The sequence below is a fragment of the Nothobranchius furzeri genome, chromosome 5 (assembly GCF_043380555.1).
Source record: "Nothobranchius furzeri strain GRZ-AD chromosome 5, NfurGRZ-RIMD1, whole genome shotgun sequence".
In the NCBI taxonomy this organism is placed as follows: Eukaryota; Metazoa; Chordata; class Actinopteri; order Cyprinodontiformes; family Nothobranchiidae; genus Nothobranchius; species Nothobranchius furzeri.
In genome coordinates this window covers 63,302,760-63,320,959 of record NC_091745.1, presented here as the reverse complement: position 1 = coordinate 63,320,959, position 18,200 = coordinate 63,302,760, and the positions used below count along the sequence as shown (strand labels likewise).

At 41.9% G+C, this 18,200-nt stretch overlaps 2 protein-coding genes across 5 annotated transcripts in view; one reads left to right on the top strand and one right to left on the bottom strand.

Annotated features, from left to right (window-relative positions):
- The window catches only part of znf385d (zinc finger protein 385D), a 112,083-nt gene that overhangs the window by 18,666 nt on the left and 75,217 nt on the right, over positions 1-18,200 (top strand). The window lies entirely within an intron of this gene.
- The window catches only part of septin7b (septin 7b), a 537,254-nt gene that overhangs the window by 479,309 nt on the left and 39,745 nt on the right, over positions 1-18,200 (bottom strand). The gene's annotated exons all lie outside the window — the stretch shown is intronic.

The window sequence follows — 18,200 nt, the reverse complement described above, 5'->3', positions numbered from 1 at the left end:
ATGCAGACAGATTAAACATTTTTACTGCAAAATTTTAAAGCTACAATAGCAAATCTGGAAAACAAGTCGGGTTAAAGCTTTTTTTTGAGCTTCTTAAAAACTTCTAACATAGTATAGCTATAAATATGTAGTAACACTTTACAATAAGGGCCTTTTTATTAACATTACTTAGTGTATTCTTAAAGGTGTAGTTACCTAAAAAAACATCATTGTTTCTGGAGATAAAACATCAACGTTGCAAGTCAGTGGTAGAGTCACGCTGCTGTTATCCAGCCATGGTGAGATGTCTAAATATCAAGAAATAAGACTCCCAAACCTGCCGTCTGAAGCTCAGCTGGGATGTGGGTAACCTTTAGGAACACTGGTATTATTCGTCCCCCCCCCCCCCCCCACCCCCCCACCCCCAAGAATGACTTACAAGACAAAGCAGCTTCATTTATACAGCACATTTCATCATTTCATCAATGTGACAGAAAATACAATTTAAAATGAAACAAAGTTAAAGTTAAAAGGGAGAGCGAATACAATGCAGAATGTGAAGCATAAGAAATAGTCCTTCAAACACTGATGAAAACATGGAGTCTTCAATTTTGATTTAAAAGTTACCGGAGTTGGGGCACGTTTGAGGTCCTGAGAAAGCCGAGTCCATCTGTGGTCAGCATAGTAGCTAAAAGCGGCTTCAGCCTGTTTGGTTCTGACCTGGGGTTCTACCAGCTGACCGTTTCCCAAGGATCTAAGAGCCCTGCTGGTGTAAATATCAACATATAACCTGGCTCCATGCCATTGAGTTATTGATAAACTAGTAGAAGCACTTTGAATTTGATTCTGTAGTTTTCTGGTAACCAGTGTAGAGATTGAAGAACAGGAGTGATGTGCTTGCTTCTCTTGGTTTTTGTTAAGACTCTAGCAGCAGCATTCTGAATGAGCTGCAGTTTCTTCACAGACCATTCAAAAGACCATAACAATAGTCCAGCCTGCAGGAGATGAACACATGGATGAGTTTCTGTAGGTCTTGTCTGGACAAGAGACCTCCGAGTCGTGCTATAGGATAAAACACTGATCTAGTTATCAGCTAGAGACTAGAGACCACTACAAAGGTATTGATTAAATGAGTCAATTGTTTCTTTAAGCATTAATATTGAAAGGGTCCCTTTATTAATGCTATCGTTATTGTTGACCATAGTGTTGTTAAGTTTAGAACAAAGGGCTGGGGGTGGGAATGTCATCATGCATAATCCCATCCAAGGTAGTCAATGTTTGGCTCTTCCACATCCAGTTTTAGGTCAACATCAGAAGGAATCTACAGTAGTTTTAGGCATTTTTGTGTGTAAATGTAAATTTTCTGTGATTCTGGGATTTCTGTGATTCTGACAGTTTCAGTAAAATAACATTAATAATCAAAAGATTTAATAAAACATGTGTTGCTGCAGTCATGCATGATTCCTAATCAGTATTTCCTCATATACTGTATTATAGTTTCTGTGGGATTTTCTGGAGTACGTATGCAGTATAGCTCCAACATGTTGGAGGAGTTGCCACTTATGCTCGGTGTGCACTTGCTGGGCTCTCCGTATGGATCTATTGATTTTCTTTTTGAAAGCAGAAAGTAATAATGAGAAAATGTATGTGGCCTCACGCGGCTCAAATCAGCGAGGTCATCAGAAAATATCCAATGACTGCTGGGAAAAAACAGAAAATCTAACAGATAAAAGCCTTAAAGTCATCTTTTAGAGTTGATAGGTGGTGGTATGGGGCGAGTTTAAAAAAAGAAGAAAGATATGCTGGAAGGAGAGGCTGAAATATGGAGCACAGCTGGTTAAGAGTGAGAAGAAACAAAGGGAGAGAGAGTAGGGACATCAGAGAGACAAGCCGGGATAAACCGTGGAAGACGGATCGTCTCTGTTTCATGGGAAAGTTCAGGAATCCTTTAAATCCCTCAGCTCGCCCCATCTAATCTGTATTTAACACACACTCCGTAATGAGTAATACACTGGAACGCCTCCGAATGGTGGAAAGCTGATAGTAGATCAACACCAAGTAATCACCTCACACACACACACACACACACACACACACACACACACACACACACACACACACACACACACACACACACACACACACACACACGCACACACACACACACATGCGCACACCCACACACACACACACACACATGAACACAGCTCTAATCTTTCAGCTCAACTTCATCAACCAACTTCTCTCCCGCCGTTTTTGCCACTGATGCCCCCTCCCCTCGTGATTTTTTGATCACCTGTGAAATGTAACTTGGAGCCGTTTAATGAAAGTCGCTGCACGTTAAAAAGCTCTAGACGAGGTGGAAGTTTGGTCTCCAGGGTAAAACAAAGGCGCTTGTGATGGTTTTCTTTGGTGTCGCAGCGAGACGCTTAAAACACCCTGGATGAGAATATCTCAAATCAAATCAGGCCAAGTAGGAAACATGAAAAATGAGCTTAAATGAGCTGAATCTGGAGCGGAACATAGTAAAGGAATGAAAGAGGTGAGGTGTGTGTGATGTGGTTTCGCTGGAGCAGCATATTAGATGTTGGAGATTTGCGATTCTGCTGTAATTGTGCAGAGAAACCACGCAGCTGTTTGACTGAGTGGGGCAGATTTTGTGATTTACAGATCAGGCTGAAGCTAGTTTCCATCTGTGTTCCCTCTGAAAGCAGACGCTTTCTATTGCCTCAGATGAGGTCTGATTTGCTTACGTGCCTCCGGGGCTCAATAAACATTTACGCTCCCATATTCACAGAAAAAGGGAAAAAAAATACATACGATCCTATTGCGGACGATGACAGTTCTTCCATTAATGTGCTGCAGCAGCAAGAACACGCTTACTCTCAGCCGGATACATACCATTGGATGCATTTTTCAAATGTGACAAGAAAGAAGAGAAAAAACCTGACAGAAGGGGGAGGGGCGTGTCCACACCTGCGTGAAATGAGAATAATACTGAAGTCTCTTGTTGAGGCTTTGCAGAATCTTGTTCTGGGATGAGTGACTGACAAATATCAGGATGTCCTTCGCCAGAGGCACAGAAAGGATGTTTGTTTTTTATCTCTGTCTCTTCCTCCTGCCCCAGTGGAGCACCTTAACACAATAAAATGTTACAGAAAACGTGGCTTCCAGCCTCGGAGCGTGTGAATACATGTGCAGTGTGCAACACGAGGTCCTTCCGCACGTCCACTCAGGCTGTTGTTTTGTTTTCAGCTAGGCTTTTATTAAAATAACTTACAAAAGTTTCCATTAATTTATTTTCTGGTTTTCTAAAATGTTCACCCAGAAATATGCGACCAACCTCCCCAAAAACTCACCACCTGGATTTAACTAAGCAAATAAGTACAAGATGACCTTTCAGCTGGCAACGAGTTATTTAACTCCAACTGGTGTAGTGAGTTGCTTCTCATTTTGGGGAGAAGATGTTAGTCTGTGTGAGAAGGGCCAGGTCATCGGCATGCATCAAGCAGAGAAAACATCTGAGGAGATTGCAGAGAGAAAACTGCCCAATGAATTATTACAAACTGGTCTGATGAGTCCAGATGGACCCTGTTCCAGAGTGATGGGTGCTTTGTATCGATTATAGAACCATTATAACTTAATAAAAAAGGTCACAATATGTCCCCTTTGTCTAGAACAAAACTTTTCTTAGTAGCTTAATAGAAAACAAAATTAGCTATATTAATTAGTTTACTATCTAGCAAATGTTCATCTTGCTGGTTTGTGGTTCCTTTTAAAATCTGTTTGAATCTTTCATGACTTTGTTCTTTTTTTACACAGCTTAGTAAAAAAAACAGTTCTTTACCTTAAATGTTTTGGCTAATGACTCTTAAAGGTCATCGGAGTTCGCCGGTGTTGGAGCAGCGGATAAGCTGAAGTGACGCCACCAACACCGGCAACTCATTAGCTGAAACATTTAAGGTAAAAAACTATTTTGTTAAAAGTTTTTGTAAAAACGAATAAAGTAACGGACAATGAAGTAACACACAGAACAAATATACAAAACAGTGTTCTGATCTTTATTTAATTAGTTTTTACAGCTAAAACACAAAAACATGTATGTAGACTTATGTTATTATTATTTGTATTAATAATAATAACAATATAATAATAATAATAATAATAATACACTTTATTTGTGCCTTTTTGTTAAAACAATCAGAATAAAATTACAATATCTTGATTTCAGTACAAATTTGGGACCAGCTTGCTGTGAATCTCTGCTGTAACAGCTGCTGCTGTTTTATTTCCCCACACGAACAAACACCCTTTTGTTAAACTGTTGGTGGAAAGGTGATGGATTGGGCTGCAGGACCTGGATTTGGCTCCAAACATGAACAGGGAATAGTTTCAGTCTCCTAAGCTTCATGGTTTGGGGTCGAGAAAAGATCGCAGCGATGGGGAGTGGTTCTGGTCCAGCTGTCAGAGGGGTGGGGGGAGGGGAGATGGACCTAATGGATTCAGGGAATGGCAGATGAGGCAGATTAGTACAGCTGAGGATCGTTCCTAAACAAATTCCTTTCTCACGATGGGCAGAAACATTTTGAAGCTTTGGAACATGGCCACATACGAACCAGATAGCATGTCTGCTGTGCTGTGCACGGTTTCAGGATGCATGTTCTCACATAGGAGAGCATGTGTGCCTGCTTGTGTAAGCGCCTTCTTAGTGACTCTCTGCACAACTCATGGCGATAAAGGTGGCTTTGTTTAAAGTCCATCCTTTAAAAAGCTTTAATCCTGCAGTATGACGAGGCTGAGGGTATCCTGATGAAGCAGTGGACTAAACACATCTACTTAAGATCTCCGTCCAAAACTCTAAACCAAACCATATTTATGGAACAAGCTCATTTAGACGAGCTTGTCTGTGACATCACAATTTTTGCAGTTTATTCTGCGCAGCGTTCATCCATTATCATTATTTCTCGTCTCCCTAACAGAATCTGGGCTCAGCAACAAACACATCTGGCTGTTTTATTGGACCATTTTCCCCTTCAGACTCATCCCAGTTTATTGGCACTCGAGTGACACGGATCAGTCGGGATCCGGACACGTCAGAGAGCATCCAGCATCTCTCTGGACTCCACATAAATGATAAATGACCTGCACTTGTATAGCGCCTCTCAGAGTAAGGACTCCAAAGTGCTTTACACTACAGTGTATCATTCATCCATTCACACACACATTCACACACTGGTGGTGATGAGCTACGATGCAGCCACAGCTGCCCTGGGGCGCACTGACAGAGGCGAGGCTGCCGAGTACTGGCACCACCGGTCCCTCCGACCACCACCTGCAGGCAAGGTGGATTAAGTGTCTTGCCCAAGGACACAACAGCAGAATTCTCTGTCCGGAGCCGGGATCGAACCTGCAACCTTCCGATTACTGGACAACCCGCTCAACCTGTTGAGCTACTGCTGCCCCAACATAAGCTAACTCAAACAAATCTAATGCAAATAGGTTATTTTCCTTTATCTTTCAGTAGATGCCAAATATAAATTAGGTTGAGTTGCAGCAGGAGAGACAGAGAGAGAGAGAGAGAGAGAGAGAGAGAGAGAGAGAGAGAGAGAGAGAGAGAGAGAGAGAGAGAGAGAGAAGTTAGCATGGAAAAGACAGAAAGTGGGCTTAGAAGAAATTTTAGGATTGCTCTGCAACTTTCAATTGACTCAATCACAGAAAACGTATTGAAATTGGCACCTTGAACGAATTGGAGCAAACTGAAGAGGGAAAGGAGAAGAAACAGATGGAGAGAAGAGCAAAGACAGCAGCGTTTTGCAGAGTAATGGAAGAGAAAAGTGAAAGGAGGAAAAGTAGTTTTCAGCTTAAAAGAATGGGGGTTTGTTGGGAGGAGGCATTGGTGAGTGTGTGTGTGTGTGTGTGTGTGTGTGTGTGTGTGTGTGTGTGTGTGTGTGTGTGTGTGTGTGTGTGTGTGTGTGTGTGTGTGTGTTCGGGTTGTCTTTCTTTGGGTCTGAAAATAAGATCTATCTCACCTGAAACCTACATTTGTCTCAGAGAAACAATACAAACTCCATTTCCCCTTGCAGAGTAATCAGGAATGTGATTTATCGATTCTGTGCACAGATCTACACGCTGGGAAATTGCTTTGTAGTCTTGCAGCTGCAGTGACACGCCAGCCTCAGTCTGCACACTCCACCATCACAGTCCATTTGATCGTGTACCCACCCTTGCTAAGTCAATGTTAGTGCCAGTGGCTTTAATGGAAATGTGCTCTTTGACAAAAAACATGACACGGCGAGGCTGGAAAGCCGAAGAGCTCGTTTTTGCATTTGAGTAAAAGTTCTGTTTATTTTTAGCATAAACAATATTGGCTGGTGGAGGGTGAGAGACTTTCCAAGCCATCCTGACTTCTGAATCCTTCGACTTGTTTTAGATGTGGTTGATGACGCAGAAAGGAAAGCTGACCATTAAAAATGTGAGTGTCTCTGCTGACCTCCAGTGGTTTCGTTTTTGGACTATCTGCGGATGGCGTACAGGCAGGGACGAAATTTTGATTTCAGAAGTGGGGGGGACACAGCAGGCTTGTGCGGATTTGGGGTGGGGGGTGTTATGTAAAGACCCCTTGACACGTCACGTGCCCATCTCAATAATTTTCCATCCTCTCTCTCTCTCTCTCTCTCTCTCTCTCTCTCTCTCTCTCTCTCTATATATATATATATATATATATATATATATATATATCAAAGTTAAAAAATGTACAACTCTATTATTATTTTTATTTATTATCATTATTGAAGTGCAGTTTTGGCTGTTGACAATGGATAGGCCATTGTATTTATTGTTTTGGGTCATTTTTTATTGTTTTTAGTGCAACATTTTCTAACAGGGAGTGAGATTCCTTTTTTATTTAATTTTTGTTTGTTATTTTTATTCATTTAGAAGTTCTGGTTCTGGACATTTCAATGTTAAATGAAGGTTTATTTGTTGCATTTTAAAGGGTGTACTTGCATTATTATGATATATTAACATTATATTAGTGGTTATTTTGGTCTAGATAATGTTGACAATGATATCGTTTATCATCAACAATTTGTTGGACAAAATATCGTCCAGCAAAATTTGTTACTTTCCCAGGCCTAGTCAAAAGTATAAAAATTATTTATACATAAACGGTCCCTCCTGAGATCTGGCCGTTTGTTCATTTGCTGTGTTAGAGGACATGCTGAACTAATGTTTTACACATGATCATCACCCTAACATTTGAGTGTATAAAAACATATTAAATGTTTTTTTTCCCTTAAAAGTGTTTAAACAGTTGTTGCATTTCAACACACAAAAAATAAATGGAAAAAATAAGATAAATCTAATGAAAAGTGTACATCTTTGACATTAAGCTTAAAAAATCTGTTGAAATCTGTTGACGATGATGATACTGTTCATTTTTCAGAGCTTTTTAATGTGAACATATACATTGCAATAGATAAGTTTACAATAAAGTTAAATGATAAAAGTTTTGAAGTTACACTTCTACCACTACTACTAGTAATAATAATTATGATGATAATAGTAATAATAACAAAACAATAATTATAATAATACGAATAAATTGTGTCTGAGGAGTCAGTTATGTGGAGGAGATGAGTTTGTAAAAGTTAGTTTTGAGTATGTTTGTGAAGGAGGAGGTGAGTCTGAGCTTAATGCAGGTCTGTCACATGTTCCAACTTACGTTTAGACTTTGAAAGAAGTCTCTTCTATCCACTTTTCGTTTTCTTGACATGCTGCCTCCTGGCTGTGCCTAACTACCAAAGACTCACAAATGAACACTTATTCAAATGTTATGTAATGGAAGCTGAGCTGAGCTCTGATATTACACAGTGTCTAGTTGACGATGTGACTCAGTACCGGTGTTCCCTAGCGGCTCCAAACTAGCAAAACAACGTGAGCACGTTCTGACTGTTTACAACTTGAGTGACAGCAGCAACAGCCAATAATACGTTAGCAAGTATCAGCAGAGCCAATAGATTAGCTTTTGGGCGGGTCTAATAGGAAACCGGTTTCCGTTTCGGTCCTAGTGCTCAACCAAATCCATTTAATGGAGCGTAACATTGTTTTAGGACGGAAAAAAGTGCAGGGGACCAAAACTGCCTTTAGAAAAAGTGGGGGGGACATGTCCCACCCGTCCCCCCCCAAAATTACGTCCCAGCGTACAGGCGTGCTCCTGAGGCAGGTCTCAGGACGGCTGGAGAACATTTTAAATGATAACAGCAAACAGAAAAGAAAGAGTCTAGGAGAGTTTAGGAGAAACAGTAAAGCAGACGTTAAAAGGACAAAATTGATTATGCATATTTCACTAAAAATCATAAAAAAGCAAAAATGACTAAATCCTCTGCTTTTTACTCTTACAAGGTCTTGAATGTTGTTGAGGGCTTGTAGTGCAGTTGGTAGCACTCCTGCCTTGCATCAAGACGTCTGCAGACTCCTTTCTGAGCTGTGGCCTTTCTGCGTGGAGTTAGCATCTTCTCCCTGTGCATTAGTGCATTTGGTCTGGGTACTACTGTTTCCTCCCACAGACCAAAAATCAGGGGCGGTTGGTGAACAAAAATTCTTGTCAGGGATGTGTGCAAAACGATTATCCTACCTATAGTCCATTATAAGTATTCAAATGAGCAGTTGGAAATAACTAAAATTCAAAAACAATCTAATAATTTCCTTCTCCAAATAAGTAGTTTTACAGATAAATTCAATAATCAAAATTACAGTTAGTAAAACGTATACAGCTGTACAGCCTATACAGTATAGGCAGTTTTAGCTTGCTTTTAGCACCCCCTAGTGTCAGTTTGGTAGAACCAAAAGTGAAATCTTGTCTGTGCGTTCGTCTTTTTAACACCTTAATCTAACAGCAGAACTGTCTCTTCAGCCTTTATTAGATTTTTTCGGGAGCGGTTCATTACTAAATGAAACAAATCAGCTGTGTTCGTGATCTAAAACATGCAGGAAACGTGCTGAAGCAGACTCGAGTATCAGGCATGTCAACTCCACTTTTTTTTAAGTCCAACAGAGACCAGACCACCACTCTGAAGTTGCAAGTGCAATATTCTGCCCACAGAGGGCAGTGGGGGTCTGAATGACATTTGATTAACCTTGTAAACAGTGTTTTAGCAAATACTGGCTCACTAAAATTATTTAAAACTGTGAAAAAGTTGCATAGTAGGACTTTAAATTTGGCCATAATAATATTCCAATACACATAAGCCTATATTCTGACTAACTACAGTCCATAATGTCAGGTTTTTGTCTTTTTTCACATTTTATCTTAACATTATTTTTTTCCCAACTGAGTTTTCAGTCTCTGCATCAATTAAGCATTCACCTAAGCATTCACACCTCAAAGCACAGTACTCGGTTACACCAGTAGGTGGCATTAACCTAAAACACGGATAAATCGAATTAGATATCAGGTTTTTAACTATAAAATCATATAAAAGTAGATGAAATAAACATGTTTTGCTGCAGCAGCTACAGGTATGAGTTCAGCTCTTTCTATATAAATCAACAGTTAGTGTGTGTGAATGAGGGGAAGAGGGATAGAAAGGAAAGGAGATACAACATCTTCTGCTAGCTAGTTGTTTTCTGTAGCAGCCAGCATCCCAGAGATATTAAATTCATGAATGCTGATTGGCCGAAAATTCTCCTGTTCTCCCTAGCAACCACACATGATTGGCTGTTTAGCTGCAGCCCAGGGGAAATTTTTCTAGCGCCCCAGGAGTAAAAACTAGTGAGTCTGGTGGAGGGCATTTACTGTTTGATGAGAAACTGATGGTGTAAATGATATGGTAATTTTTCAGATTGGATGTAGGCACACTCAATTACAGTAAGCAAAACTGACATGTTTATAGTAAATATATGTATATATATATATATATATTGAAAATTATTTACTTCTTCTACTCGTATCACCTCAGGGAGCACGTCACCCTAGCATCTCCTATGGACAAGCTACCACTACAAAAAACATCAGTCTTAGGTTAGAGACCAAATTTTCCCAAGGTGAGTGAGTGTGTGACGAACTAGAGACACATCTAGGGTGTCCCCATGCCTGGGGTTAGACAACATTTCCTCGTCACACTACTGAGGAACAATCTGGTCAGATAAAGCATGAGTGAGTGTTTTCAAAAATGATAAGCTCTCTGTACAAACTGGAGACACCGGATACCTCTCAGCTTTTTGTCCTGAGTCTGGTTCTGTAAGCGAAACATTGTGGGTTCACTTTTGATTAACATTTACCTCCATAGATTATTAAAAATAGGACTGTAAAATATATTTTTAAAGAAATCCCTCAATGATTGTGTTAAAAAAGATCACTTCCAGATCCATCAGCCCATCCCCCAATACACAAACACACATCAAAGCTTTTCCTTTGAGTCTTTTATTTTGTTCACTTTCAAATGACAATTTTCCAAAGCACGATAAAAGATAGAGAATAAAAAAGGGTGAGTCAGTTCAGCTTTGCAGACTCTCGTGTGATTTACACATGTCCCATAAACATCTAATGGACTCTATAAATTGGATTCCTGAGGGATGCGTGAGGGCTTACAAACGGCGAGGGATGATCAAAGCTTGAGAGAGAGCAGACCACCACGGTGCCAGCCGTTTACCTTACAGCAAGTCACACCTGCTGGAGTGGAGTGCTGCGCTGTCTAGCGCGCGAGTGTGTGTGTGTGTGTGTGTGTGTGCAGTGGCCCTTATCGTTTAGCTCATGCTCTGGGGCTTTTTAACCCTCTGAACTGAGTGGAGGCTTTATGTTGGCGTAGCTCGTCTCGATGTGTTCTCCCACGATAATATTTCTCTCCTGCTGGAAAGCCGCCAGCTCACTGTTTTTTCTCTGTCGGAATTCAAAAAACTCAGGATGATTTGTTCATGGCGGCACTCGGTGCCAGCTTCCCAGATGAGGCAGTGCTGTAGTACAGCATCTCCTCTTTTGTCTGAGGACCTCCTTTGGATCGGTGCTGCACTGTCTGACGAATCAATCTTCGAGCTCATCTAAGTGCTCAGATTCTGAGAAATATCAACCGCAGCTTGATGGTTAAGCGAGATCAAGGTCTGAAACAAAAGCTGGTTTCAGTGCATCTGTGGTCCGGATGAGAGAGGGATAGCAGAAGGAGGCAATCTGTTTTAGATTTGATGGTGCTGCCATGTGCTTTGGGTTCTTTGAGGCGATAAGAAAATATTTCAACTTTAACTGCCCATGTGCTCATCCTAAAACAAGGATTACTACTCAATTTGGGAATTCAAGACAGAGTGTAGCAGTTAAAAACAGCAGGGTGTGTTTTAGGTTCTGGTTTGAGAAAAAGTTCCTGGTTTTCTGTAAATAGCAGCTTTGATCCTTTGGATGTGTGAGAAATCTGAAGTTAATTGAATATGTCACCTTCTAGTTTAATAAATCTGCTGGAGAAAAGCACCTGAAAGAGCCACAGTCTGACAGGAAACGCCGCCAGTGGGTTCTGCTCGAGCACAAATGTTAAACAGATGATCCTAACGCTGACACAGCTGGATGAGGTAAGGATGCTCAGAGATAAAATGCTCTGGAGCACTTTAGAGTGGTTAGCATCCTGGATTTTAGGGATGCCATTAGAATTTAAGTGGGATCAAATAAAACTAATGAAATTACTTATGATGAATTATATAAATGGAAACTGTGTTCCCTTGCCCGGACGTGGGTCCCCCGGGCCCCCCTCTGGACCCAGGCCTGAAGGTGGGGCACTTTGGCGAGCGCCTGGTGGCCGGGCTTTCACCCATGAGCCTAGCTGGGCACAGACCGAAGAGGAAACGTGGGTCCCCCTTCCCATAGGCTCACCACTCATGGGAGGGGCCAAAGGGGTTGAGTGCAGTGTGTGACGGGTGGTAGTCGAGGGCAAGGTCCTTGGCGGTCTGATCCTCGGCTTCAGAAACTGGCTCTTGGCACATGGAATGTCACCTCTCTGGTGGGGAAGGAGCCTGAGTTGGTGTGTGAGGTTGAGAGGTTCCGACTAGATATAGTCGGACTCACCTCAACGCATGGCTCTGGCTCTGGAACCAGTTTCCTTGAGAGGGGTTGGACTTTCTACCACTCTGGAGTTGCACTCACTGAGAGGCACCGAGCAGGGGTGGGCATACTAGTTGCCCCCCATCTTGGTGCCTGTACGTTGGGGTTTACCCCAGTGAATGAGAGGGTAGCCTCCCTCCGCCTACGTGTGGGGGGATGGGTTCTGACTGTGGTCTGTGCTTATGGACCAAACTACAGTTCAGACTACCACCCTTTTTGGAGACCTTGGAGGGGGTGCTGGAAAGCGCTTCTTCCGGTGACTCCCTCGTTTTGCTGGGAGACTTTTACGCTCACGTGGGCAACGACAGTGAGACCTGCAGAGGTGTGGTTGGGAGGAATGGTCCCCCTGATCTGAATTCTGGTGTTTTGTTTTTGAACTTCCGTGCCAGTCATGGATTGTCCATAATGAACACCATGTTCAGACATAAAGGTGTCCATATGTGCTCTTGGCACCAGGAGACCTTAGGCCACAGCTCGATGATCAACTTTGTTGTTGTTTCATCTGACCTGTGGCCGCATGTCTTGGACACTTGGGTGAAGAGAGGGACGGACGGTCTGCTGCTGACCTCTACTGAGGACGTTGTGGATCGGTGGGCAGAATACTTTGAAGACCTCCTCAATCCCACCGACATGTCTTCCAGTGAGGAAGCAGAGTCTGGGGACTTTGAGTTGGCCTCTCAAATCTCTGATGCTGAGGTCACTGAGATGGTTAAAAAGCTCCTCTGTGGTAAGGCTCCAGGGGTGAATGAGATCCACCCGAAGTTCCTTAAGGTTCTGGATGTTGCGGGGCTGTGTTGGCTGACTTGCAATATCGCGTGGACATTGGGGGCAGTCCCACTGGACTGACAGACTGGGGTGGTGGACCCCTAATTTAAAAAGGGGGGCCGCAGGGTGTGTTCCAACTACAGGGGGATCACACTCCTGAGCCTTCCTGGTAAGGTCTATTCAGGGGTTCTTGACAGGAGGGTCCGTCGGATTGTTGAACCTCGGATTCAGGAGGAGCAATGTGGTTTCGTCCTGGCCGTGGAACACTGGACCAGCTCTATACCTTTAGGGGGATCCTGGAGGGTGTGTGGGAATTAGCCCAACCAGTCTACATGTGTTTCATGGATTTGGAGAAGGTGTTTGACCACGTCCCTCGGGGGCCCTGTGGGGGGTACTCCAGGAGTATGGGGTACCAGGCCCTCTGATACGGGCTGTTAGGTCCCTGTATGACCGGTGTCAGAGCTGGGTACGCATTGCCGGCAGTAAGTTGGGCTCGTTCCCAGTGAGAGTTGGACTTTGCCATGGCTGCCCTTTGTCACAGATTCTGTTCATAACCTTTATGGACAGGATTTCTAGGTGCAGCCAAGGTGTGGAGGGCATCCGTTTTGGTGGCCTGAGAATCAAGTCTCTGCTTTTTGCAGATGATGTGGTCCTGTTGGCTTCATCAGAACGTGATCTTCAGCTTTCGCTGGAGCGGTTCACAGCTGAGTGTGAAGCAGCTGGGATGAGAATCAGCTCCTCTAAATCTGACACCATGGTCTTGATTCGGAAAAGGGTAGAATGCCTTCTCCGGTTCAAGGATGAGGTCCTGCCCCAAGTTGAAGAGTTTAAGTATCTCAGAGTCTTGTTCACGAGTGAGGGAAAACTGGAGCATGAGATCGATAGGCGGATTGGTGCTGCATCTGCAGTGATGCGGGTGTTGTACCTGTTTGTCGTGGTGAAGAGAGAGCTGAGGCAGAAGGCGAAGCTCTCGATTTACCGGTCGTTCTACGTTCCTACCCTCACCTATGGTCATGAGCTTTGGGTAGTGACCAAAAGAACGAGACCGCGGATACAAGTGGCCGAAATGAGCTTTCTCCGAAGAGTGGCTGGGCTCTCCCTTAGAGATAGGGTGAGAAGCTTGGTCATCCGGGAGGGGCTCGAAGTAGACCCGCTGCTCCTCCACATCGAAAGGAGCCAGTTGAGGTGGCTCGGGCATCTGGCCAGAAGGCCTCCTGGATGCCTTCCTGGTGAGGTTATCTGAGCACATCCAACCGGGAGGAGACCTAAAGGTAGACCCGGGACACGGTGGAGGGACTATGTCTCTCACCTGGCCAGCTCCTCCTTGGGATTCCCCAAGGAGGAGCTGGCCCAAGTGGCTGGGGAGAGGGAAGTCTGGGCCTCTCGCCTTAGGCTACTGCCCCCGCGACCCGACTCCGGATAAGCGGATGAAAATGGATGGTTGGATAGATTTAGAAATGTTATTATAGTTTTAAGTCAGATCATTAGAACTTGGAAAAAGACTCAACTGAGAGGTTTCATCTGATTTTTATAGAAGGCTTACTGCGTTTGTTGATCAAGAGCTTTTTAAAGGCGCAAATAAAAAAATGTTTGATGTAAATTTATATTAAATTCCTAAAACCTCTCATTTAAAAAAATGAAACTTCAGAGATTGACTATTAGCGTCAGGTCCCAAAGTTAGGGTCGGCTCCCGATGTCACTTATTTTAAAGGCCAAGTTCACTAAGAAACAATTTTTTTTAACTTTTTTAAATACGATCTGCCACTTTGAGTTTAATATGCATGATTAATGCCGATAGAAAATAGACAAAGACGCTTGGATTAGAAAAAGGCAGTGACATTATGATGTCAAATGGTCAAGTTAGCATTCATGGACTCACCAATCTTGGCTAGTAACAAGGAAGGCTGTTGTTGGTTTAGTGCCCAAGAAACAGCAGAGAACGTCTTGGCTAGTAGAAGCTAACCGTTAGCATTAGCAGCTCCACATCACGGCAGAACTCCTTCAGGCTTGTGTTATTTTTAGAGACAAAACATCAGTGTTGCATAGCAAACAGTATCAGTGGAAGAGTCACATTGCTGTTAGCCAATCAGAGACAAGATGTCCAAATATCAGGAAACGAGTCTGTAAATTCTGCAGTCTGAAGCTCAACTCGAATGTGGCTCACTTCTAGTTCCTGAAACTGGGGCACTGGAACTTTTTTCCCCACAGAAATTGACTCACAAGGTATTCATTTATATTAGAGACCACTGCAAATTAACTGAAAAAACAAGTGATGTTTGTCTTTAATAACTTATTATCATTTTTTACCTGAATACAAATTAAATGTTAGAAGTTTCTGAGACTTTTATTTTGAGGAAAATCACTCAAACGTTTAAAAACAGACATACAGAAACTATTAATTTTCTTTACTGCACAATTACTGATGAGCAAAGAAAATAAATATGTTGTTTTTGTCCAATGAATAATTCATGTTTTTTTTTTTACTTGAGGTGATGTTAGCCATAAAGCTCCACGTCTCATCCTCTCAGAATCTCTGCAGTTTGACCTTTTAACACCTTTTATAGTCTTTATTTCCACTTAAACCTGTTTTCTTGCAGTCCTGATGATCTAGTTTATCTCTTTTGCTCACTGATGCAGTTTGTCAAATACCAATCTAACATTTGGGGTTTTGTTGCATTTAATAGTCCTTTGTGCATGTTTTGAAGACTTAATCTCAAGAAGGAAGTTTAAATTTAGGTAAAAACTAAATGAAACCCTGTTAGCTTTTTAAGCAAGACACCTTTTTGCAAACAAGCATTTTATAATGGATGATTTACTGATTGTATAAAGCTGGATTATCAGTGGGTTGAATAGCATTGCATTGGTAGTAAATTACTCCGCTTTGATCTTAATATAAATATTAGCAAACTGGAATATGACAAACTACTGTGCTCATTTTGACTCCTCGTTGTTTCTGGCCAACCTTATCCAGGTCGACTTTCACATCATCACATGAAAAGCAAAGTTCATTCAGTTTGTCTGCAAAGGTATGCACTTGTTTAAACCCGTTCCACAGACAACAGATGGTTCTGTGTAACAAACCATCTGTTAAGTCAGACATTAATTAAAATAAAGAAGCAATTTAGTTCTCACAGCTTGTTGCCATGTGTAAACGGAATACTGATCCATAGTTCTGAGCATAGTTTACCTTCATACCTCTGGGAATGAGCAACTGGGTTGAATGAAATAAAAAAAAAACGATTTGAAGTTCCTGCTAATCTGATTAAAACAAAGTTTTTACTAGAGAACTATTGATTTCATGTCATTATTCTTCTGCCTTTCTCATTGCACAACGTTGAGCAAGAAAACTTGTTTTTGTTCACTCTGTGGTCACTTCCCTCACCAAGATATTTGCTGTGATTGAAAGTTGAACACTGCAAACGTAGACACATTGTGTAACAGAAACCAATTACCCATAAGACAGATGTTTTTGGGTTTCTCCCGTACAGAACATTCCCGTTTTCCCCTGTTGCATGTTTCAGGATTTGCTTGGCACCGCACCATGTTTCACCCGCAAAGCAGAACCAACTGGAGTGCACGCAGCTTGCACCTGCAGCACCGTTGTTCCAGTAATGAAAAGCACACCAGACCTAGAAGGAGAGTTCAACATAGTCTCTGTGCACAGAGACAAACTTGACTCCAGGATTTATGAGCGATGGACTCCCAGGACTAAACCGTTATTTGGATGAGGTGGCTTGGGGCTCTCGCTTCCTCATGCCAGTGGTATGAGGTCTACAGACACACCCTGTTTGTGAGCAGTGAAATTTCCTGAGCTTACTTAAACGTGTCCCCTGTGTGTCCGGAGAACTCACACAAGAATCTACTATTAAATATGTATGTTCTAAAACTCCCACAGGAGAGTGGCATTGCCTTGAAGTAAAAAAGAAACAACTGAAAGAGTTCAGATTTCCTTCTTTTCCCTGGAAATTAAACGTGGAGCAAGTAGAAGAACAGGTGATTATGGTAATGTTGCAAGAGAACACATGTGGCAGCATTTATCACTTCCAAGTTTAACTGTAGAAGGTAATATGTGTAAATATATACGGCTGGATAAATCAGAAGCAAAGAGCTCTGATGAGGTGTGTGCTTCCTCAGCAAAGTTTCTCTGCATTAAGTGAAACTAAAAACACCAACTTAGCAGGATCAGAGAGTTAAATGGCCGCAGGGCTCAGGAGGAACATCTCTGAAATTTACAGCACATTGTTAAGATTCAGTGTTTGCTGGTGGCTCATGCATTTTTCCTATCTGGCGCATTGATTTTGGAAATCCAATAGATAGCAAATCTTGTCGGGCTCCTCTTTCATTACCACCAAATCAGGCTTGTTTGGTATTCATGGTGGAATATTCCAAGAATATAAAACGTTTATTCTGTTTTTTTTTTTTAATTGAATCCTGTCATGAGTGAGACAGACCCCCCGAAGCAGCTTGAGAGAACGACAGATTAGAAATGAGTCTATGTGATTCAGCAGCTTTGAGTGGGATCAGTTGCATGTAAAGAGATGGTCAATTTACTGACGTGGCAATTTTAAACAGTTTAAAGGTCTCTGCTTCAAGCTGAATTCACCCATTTCTCCCAGTTGATGTATCAAATCAGTAAAAGAAACATTTTCTTTCCTAAGTTTTAAAGTTTGTCTTTACAGAAGTTATCCTTGTTTTCCGGAATAATGTTTTAGAATCTGATCCAACTGGAAACCACAAAACAGATTGAGTGTGCTTTAGAAAGAACATTCTATTCTAAGAATATCTCATAAAAACATGATTCACACAACCTGAAAGCTTTATTTGGGATCTAAACTATCATGGATCAAATGAGGGACTAAGGAAAAGCCATCCTGAGTAAAACATACATCTTTATCTAACTAGGATCTAAAGAAAAAGGCATATTTGAATTTAAAGGCAGAAATTTAGCTTTTGTAATTTAGATGTGCCTTTAGTCTGATAGCTGAGTGGATTAATCAGGTTTTAGGCATGGCAATAGACTTTAATTACACTAATGTCATTACATGTTGGAGCTATATGAAGCATAAGTACGTGAAAGTCTAAGCACAGAGCCCTGTGGAACTCCACAATATTATTTAATATTACCTCTCATGTCTACGTGAGCTGATGCAGTCGTTCCACTGCAGAAAACTTAATTTTGACTAGCTCAAAATCTGAGAGTGCATGGGATATAAATATGCTCCAGAACTGCATAACTGACAATAGTCATTTGTGACTATTATCAGTTATGCAGTTATGCATAGTCATATATGACTATTATCAGTCTACAGAACATTATGAGTAATCCAGTCTTTTAGCGTTTTCTTTGGGCATCATAAACACGTTCGCTAAAGCTAAA